Source organism: Ornithorhynchus anatinus, chromosome X5, assembly GCF_004115215.2.
Source record: "Ornithorhynchus anatinus isolate Pmale09 chromosome X5, mOrnAna1.pri.v4, whole genome shotgun sequence".
Classification (NCBI taxonomy): Eukaryota; Metazoa; Chordata; class Mammalia; order Monotremata; family Ornithorhynchidae; genus Ornithorhynchus; species Ornithorhynchus anatinus.
In genome coordinates this window covers 26247794-26256113 of record NC_041753.1, presented here as the reverse complement: position 1 = coordinate 26256113, position 8320 = coordinate 26247794, and the positions used below count along the sequence as shown (strand labels likewise).

Below are 8320 nucleotides of genomic sequence, written 5' to 3'. Positions count from 1 at the left end.
ACCATGGGACTATGAGGAAGAGGGAGCCCCTGGCTGCAGGGAGCTCATGTCCCACTGAATAGACATTTCTCCCTGATCTGGTCTGGATCCTTACTCTTGGGGCCACTCAGACCAGTTTGCAGCCTTTCTTGTACAGAGCCTTGAGTAGTTTGTGGAACTCCTTGGGCTCCCATCCATGACAGCTCAGCTCTAGGTACTTGAGGTAGAGCTGCAACTCTACGTGGGCATCCGCAATATTGTCATGAGTCTTGCTCTGGATTTTCAGGTCTGGTGTGGGGGAAAGAGGAGAGATCTCATGCCTACCCCTACCCCAACCCCAGGAAGCCCTTTCAATCCTGCCCCTTCTGTTACCACAGGACATGGCCAACAGATCATTCCAGTTAGGTTTCCTGAAGCATGGTTTCAGCCACCACCTTTGTGCGGCTGACACGCACTGATTCTACCTTTTGAGCCCTGACCACTCCCCCGCCATCTAATTCCCCGTGTCTTCTTGCCTCTGGGGCATCTCCATGCAGAAGTCCTGCCGATACCTCAAATTCAATGTGACCAAAACTGAACTCCTCATCCTCTCTTCTACCCTCTCCCATTCGCCTGATTTCCCCATGTCTACTGACACCACCATCCTCTCTGTGACTGAAGCCCACAACCTCAGTGCCATCCTTGAGTCCCCCATACCATTCAACTCCCACATCCAATCTACTGCTTGATTCAGGTATTTTCTCCTGAAAAACGTTCTTTGGCTCCACCTCTTCTTTTCTGCCCAAATCTGCACCCCTCTGGTCTGAGCTCTGGTCAAGGTACAGTTAGACTACCAGATCAGACTCATCATGGTCTCCCTGCCACCAGCCTCACCCCCTTGAGTCCAAGCTCCCTGCAGCTGCCCAGACAGCCTCCCTGCAGCATGGCTCAGCACACACCTTTTCCCTCCTCAAATGTTTCCACTGGTTGTCACCATCCTTCCGCAAGCCCGAACAACTGGCTATTGGCTCAGCTTCCAGGCTATTCGCCAGCTCCTTCCACCTCTCTTCAGCCACTTCGCCCCTCCTCACCCTCTTCACTCGTCCCCAGTTCAGCTTCCAGCTGTACCCAGCTCTTGATTCTCCCACCTCCTTCACCTCACTCCCTTTAATCCCCTGGCCTAACACTCTGTCCCCTTTCGAAATCCACCAGGCCACAGCTCTTCCCTTCTCCTACAGAGAGCCCTATATGGGACAGGGACTGTGTCTGACCTGATTAACTTGTATCTACCCCAGGCCTTAGAACAGTGCTTCATATAGCAAGCACTGAAAAAATGTCATAACAAATACCATAGTAAGAACAATCTATCTTATTCCCATCTATCTTATCCCAATTTGTGAGCAAAGGCAATTGGCAGCTAGTAGCATCTCCTCAGATTATTTGTTTTTAGATTTTCAAACTACTTGTGGTTTTCTGCCGTAGACACAATGCGATTCTCAAAACTTAATCTCTTCCTTTCTTTGCCTCTTTCTCCATTTCCAGATCCTCTTCCTTCCTAACATTAGACCCTTCTGCTGACATTGATCACTCAGAAAGGAGGGTAGTGGGACTTGCCCTGCCTTGAGTTCTCAGTAATCTTTTGGCCACATCTTATCAGACGTTTCCAGGGCTGGCAAGAAAAATTCACAAAACGAATCGTTTCTTTAAAGGTCAAGTCCCAGAGGTAAATACCCCAGAAAGTTGAACATGTGTTTAAAATGTTCCCCAAAGAAAAAAACCCAGGTTAACAATCTGCAGCCAGCTTTGGACTCTTAGCCAAACGGCCACCTTCCACCCTACATCTTGACTGGGTTACGCAGTGACTTGTCACAAATGTCACACTGAATATAGTATTTCTCTCTGAACTTTAATTGAAAATGAATCTGTTTCATGTCAGGCATTTGGGGAAATAAACAAGACCGTTATGTTTGTGAGGGCTCACTGCCTAAATGGGCGGAAACCGTTCAAACTCTGAAACTATGAGGCACCAGTCGGAGCCATCAATGGGCCGTTCCGTCATTTGTCAGCCGGGTTGATCCACTGAGACACACAGACATGATGAAAGAGCTCATTTCAGCTAGCTGGGAGCTGGGAGGCCTAATTACATGAGGCAGAGCTGACTCCATTGGAAGGGAGGTGTGATTCAGGACGCCAGGCAAAAAGCAATGCATCCAGGAGATGAGAGCGCTAATCTGGATTTTGGCTCTGATTGAGCAACAACACAAAGTAAAGTGGCAATTATCTGGATCATTTCAGCAAAGCAGAGAACCAAAGTGGATAATCCAGCCTGCCTTCCCACCCCCGGCCCCCAGAGATGCATTTCGAAGGCCTATATAGTTGGGTTTCGGGAGCTAAACTGATCAGATTAACTGGATCATTGCCAAATTTCCAGTTCACTCTCTACTGCCTGGACACTGCCTCAGTAACCTTTAGAACATAGCATTATGGGACTGTAAACCTCTTGAAGGCAGGGACGGTGTCTTCTATTTCTACTGTAGACGCCTAGCACTATGCCCTGCTTAGAATAGGGGCTCAATGAATACTGATGATTATTATGATCAGACTTGGTTAGCCACCATTTTGAAAGGTGGGCAAATTCTTTTCCGTGGGTTTGCACAAAAGATGGGTACCCGACTCTCATCTTTATGATCTGGTTTGTGACCTTGTGGCCCCCCACACAAGCCCACACAACCTGGAAATTGTCCCCCAATTTACTTACACTTCAAAATTCAGTATAGCAAAATCAGATATGGAGAAAGTGATCTGTTTATCTCATGAACGCTGTTTTAGAAATCGCTCTCTTTTTGTGTTTCACCAAGTGCACCTTTTCTCAGTTCCCTGTTGGGTGATACTAAATATCAAAGCTGTGGCCCTATAGTCCCCAGAGAACATTTAGCCCACCAGAGCAAATGATGCTTTTTTCTTCTCTGGAGAATGAGTGTTCAGTTGAGACCCCCAAAGAAAAAATTCACAGGCTTAGAACTTAGAAACAAGTAAATGCTCTTTTAAAGGTATTCCTAGCCAGAAATTATTCAAAAGAGATATTAGAGAGCATTAAAAGAATCAAAAGCATGAGCTTGGCCTAGAATCAGTTTGGCCTAAGGTATCAAATTGGAGCTGGTGGAGTGTAAGATCCTGGAAATCTGAGGAATCTCAGAACTTGAAAATGGCCATTGAGTTTTGGGTTTCATCACCCTCTCTGACCTCATACACTTCACTCCACAGCCCAGGCCTTCATATTATGCCCAGTGGTATTTCTAGAAAACAAATATTGGAACTATTTTGCAAGCTCCCTGGTTCCAAGCACTCCAAACACTCACAGCACTTAGGAATGATTCAGTGACTTTTTTGTTAATACCCTTATGCCATGCATGTTCTCATGTATCTTTTGATTTGTGTCTACATCTGTGATATTTATATTTCATGTACATTAAGTTCTCCTTTAATGTGGGAGTTACATTCTTGAAGAACCTTGGTTAAGGAGGGCCCAGGGCCCAGACTGCAAAGGTACTCAATCTAAAGAACAGCTTTCCCTTTGACTCTTCTTCCACTGTTTGCTTTGTGCCCAGGAAACAAAGGATTGTTTTGGGCCAAAGCACCAATACAGGCTTCCGTGGTGAGAGGCATAATAGAATTATAGCATCATAGGGATGGTTGGGTCCAGGAGAGATCATCCAGTCCAAACCCCTGCCTTCAGGTCCCAGGTCCTTCTGAGAGCCCTTCCCCAAACTGAAGACTATTTTTAAATCACCTTCATATACTCTCTTGGGATCCTCTTCTCATTACCATCTCTACAACTACTAAATCTTCCTCCCTAGTTTTTTTTTGTAATCTACGTATACACTCCCCCATTTCCTTTTGATTCCAGGATATCTCCACTTGAATGTTCCACAAGCACCTTAAACTTCACATGTCTAAACCTGAACTTCTCATCTTCCCTCATAAACATACTCTTCCTCCTAACTTTCCCAGGTCTTTTCTGTCTAAAATCCTCCTTTTCCCAGAAGCCCACAGCCATCCTCAACTCTTCCAGCTCTCACATTTAATCAACGCTAAACCCTGCTGGTTCTTCCTCCAAAATATGTCCCAGATCCTCCCCTTGCTTTCACCCAAACAGCAACTGCCCTGATTCAAGTTCTCATCATACCATGATTTGAATACTGTATCAGCCTCCTCATTGGTCTCCTAATCCATCCTCTCCCTGCTTCTATCTGTACTTCACACTGATCCCCACCCAGATTATCTTCCTCTAACATTACAGAACACACTCCACTTTCCTCATCGAAAACCTCTAATGTCTTCAATTTCCCTCTAAATTAAGCAGACTTAGCACACTTCTCTCCTCTCAACACTTACTGTACTTGGATCTTGTCTCTCTCACCATTGATCAAGAAATCAAAGGCATTTATTGAGCTCTTACTATGTGCAGAGAACTATACTAGGCGCTTGAAAAAGTACAGTACAATAGAGATGGTAGACATGATCTCTGCCCACAAAGAGCTTATGTCCTCCCTCGTACTGGAACTCCCTACTCCTTCATATCTGACAGACCATCACCCTCCCCATCTTCGAAGTCCTACTAAAACCATTTCTCCTCCAAGAAGCCTTCATTCACCCATTGATTCATTCAACCATATTTATTGAGCACTTACTGTGTGCAAAACACTCTACTAAGCACTTGGAAGATTACAATACAACAACAGACACATTCCCTGCCCAACAACGAGCTCACAGTCTAGAAATTGAGACAGACATTAATATGCATGAATAAATACATAAATTACAGATATATACATATGTGCTGTGGGGATGGGAGGGAGGTTGAATGAAGGGAGCAAGTCAGGGTGACACAGAAGGGAGTGGGAGAAGAGGAGGGGAGGGCTTAATCAAGGAGGCTTCTTGAAGGAGATGAGCCTTCAATAAGGCTTTGAAGGGGGATGGAACTATTATCTGTCCGATATGAGGAGGGAGGGCCTTCCAGGCCAGAGGCAGGATGAGAGCGAGAGGTGGGCTGCGAGATAGATGAGATCGAGGTACAATGAGAAGGTTAGCATTAGAGGAACAAAGTGTGCGGGCTGGGTTGTAATAGGAAAGCAGGGAGGTGAATTAGGAGGGGGCGAAGTGATTGAGTGCCTTAAAGCCAATGGTGAGGAGTTTTTGTTTGATGCGGAGGTGTATAGGCAACCACCGGAATTTCTTGAGGAGTGGGAAAACATGGTCTGAACATTTTCGGTTTTTCCATGACTAACATCTCATTTGTCCACCCTATTTGCCCTCCCTTATGCATCACCTATGAACTTCGATCTGAATCCCTAAACACTTTGATACTCACTTTACCCCCAGGCCCACAGCATTTATATACATCCCAGAACTCTGCTTCTTCCCCTATCTGTAATTTATTCTCACATCTGCCTCCCTTTTTAGACCATAAGCTCCTTATTTGTTCAATAGCATTGACTGAGCACTTACTATGTGCAGAGCACGGTACTAAGCACTTGGAATGTACAATTCGGCAACAGAGAGAGACAATCCCTGCCCAATAACAGGCTCACAGTAGGGATCATGTCTACCAGGGAAGCAGCATGGCCTAGGAAAGCAACATGACCTAGAGGCCAGAGTACGGGCTTGGAAGCCAGAGGACATGTGTTCTAATCCCGGCTCTGCCACTTGTCTACTGTGTGACCTTGAGCAAGTCACTTAACTTCTCAGTGCCTCAGTTACCTCATCTGTAAAATAGGGATTAAGACTGTAAATTCCATGTGGGATGAGGACTATGTCCAATCTGAATACCTTGTATCTACTCCAGCGCTTAGAACAGTGCGTGACACATAATAAACCTTTAACAAATACTATCATCATTATTATTATTATTATTATCACCAACTCTATTGCATCCTACTTTCCCAAGCTTCTAGTACAAAGCAGTGTACACACTAAGCCCTCAATAAATACCACTGATTGATGGGAACATGTCTACCAACTCAGTTACACTGTATTCTCCCAAGCACTTAGTACAGCGCTCTGCATACTATAAGAGCTTAATAAATATGATTGACAGATTGATTGATTAAATGATTGCAGAAACTCCTTATCACATTAGTTTCAAGGCTTCTACTAGCTCTCTCCTTACATATTGACCTTCTTGACCCACTACTCCCTAGTTCACAATCTTCATTCCTTCCAAACTCACCTTCTAGCTGCACTGTGAGCCCATTATTGGGCAGGGATTCTCTCTATCTGTTGCAGAATTGTACATTCCAAGCGCTTAGTACAGTGCTCTGCACATAGTACGCACTCAATAAATAATATTGAATGAATGAACTTCATTCCTGACTCTCCAACCCTCTTGCTCATGCTCTTTCCCCTATCTTGAATTCTCTCCCCTTCAAATCTGCCAGACTACAGATGTCCCCCTATTCAAAGCCCTCCTAAAATCCATGTCTTTTCCTTCTGGTGTTCTCTCCAGAGCTCTGCATACAATAAATATTACTGATTGATCAATTTGATACTCACCCCATGCCCAGCCCCACAGAATATGCTTATTCTGCTGTTTCCCCTATCTGTAATTGATTTTCACATCTGTCTCCCCTTCTAGACTGTAAGCAGGGATCTAACAAATGTAGTATATCTAAGGTTTAGATGTGAAGCAGTGTGGTCTAGTGGAAAGAGTATGGGCCTGGGAGTCAGAGGACCTGGGTTCTAATCCTTGTTCCTCCACTTATCTGCTCTGTGACCTGGGGCAAGTCCCATAACTTCTCTGTGCCTCAGTTCCCTCATCTGCAAAATGAGTTTTCAATACCTGTTCTCCCTCCTACTTTGACTGTGATCCCCATGTGGGACCTGATTATCTTGTAGTTACCCCACTGCTTAGTATGGTGCCTGATACATAATAAGGGCTTAACAAATACCATAATTATCATTATTATTTTGGGGTAGAAATGGGCTGTACTAAATCCATCCTAGATTTCTCCACCCCCACTGATAATGTTTCTAGCTCTGGTGGCCCCAGGAAAGACAGAACAAATTTCAGGATCTAAATGGCACCTGCCTTCTTAGAAAGGTGGGCCTCAAGGGTGTGACTGTATTCTACAAAGAGAAGGACAATCACGCCTGGACAGCCTGCCCATGTCTCTTGTAGGCAAATGGCCTGAGAGACAGTAATGGAGCTACCGTGCATAATTGCATCCTGAAAGATCACACAAGAAACAGGTGGGAGATATGTCTAGTCAGCCCCACTCCCTCATGGATACTGCCATGTTACAAAGCAAGCCTCCCAGGCAGATAATGACAGAGCTCTCTGCTATCCGAAGCAGTCATTATCCTGTTATTAGAATTGGAATGAAATTTAATCAAATTGAATTTGAACTAAAAAGAGCCAGAAGCTAAGAGGAATTTCTAAAAATAGCTAGAGGAACATGATAATCTGGGACCTTCCCGGGACTCTTCCCTCTCATATACAATGGTGAATTGCATAAGGTGTAGGTTGGGTGGCCCACAAATTGGTAATCAGAGGACAGGGAGACCAGAATCGATGGCTCTGATGTTGGCGTTACTTCATGGCCTGGGTAGTCCCAGGAGTAAGGACTCAGTTGGGACCCATTCTGAAATTCCTACAGGACCCGTGGCATTTATGTACTAAAAATAATCCATCCTGCAACTGATTCCAGACCCTGAGAAGGAAATGAGCTGTGAAACTACAGGATCTCACTCAGATTCATAGTCTCCTGAAATCTAGCTGGATGGTCTTGTCTTGTCTTATGCTGTCGATTCATTTCTGACCCATAGTGACACCTTGGATACAACTTTCCCAGAATGTCCCACCTCCATCTGCAATTATTCCGGTAGTGTATCCATAGAGTTTTCTTGGTAAAAATACAGAAGCAGTTTACCATTGCCTCCTGTGACGTGGCAATCTTGAGTCTCCTCCCTGGAATCTCTCCCGTGCCGCTGCTACCCAGTACAGGGGATTCTAACTTGTAGCAGATTGCCTTCCACTAGCTAGACACTGGCCAAACTAGGAATGGAATGGGTATGTCTCTGCTTGACTCTTCCTCCTGTAGTCAAGACTGGTAGAGTACTGGAAACTCTCCAGGGGCGACCCTGAGAGGATAGCTGGATGGTAGCAGTGACGATTTCAAATTGTCATTTCAGCAGAGAAAATGAGAGGAAAAGCATTTGAATTCCTTGGGATGCACGTTTTGCCTCATGAAAGACAGAAAGCACCAAAACCTCTAATGCAACAATGAGCTAAAGGAATTCAGATTCAGCATGCATCAAAGTGCAGTTAATTAAGGCTGTGCGCAGACATCAGGCAGCATACTCT

At 44.9% G+C, this 8320-nt stretch overlaps 1 non-coding gene across 1 annotated transcript; it reads right to left on the bottom strand.

Annotated features, from left to right (window-relative positions):
- Positions 1 to 7969: 7969 nt before the first annotated feature.
- LOC114808314 lies at positions 7970 to 8107 on the bottom strand. Its single transcript, XR_003756160.1, has one exon. It is a non-coding gene; the product is annotated as a small nucleolar RNA SNORA7 (small nucleolar RNA).
- Between the last annotated feature and the right edge of the window lie 213 nt (positions 8108 to 8320).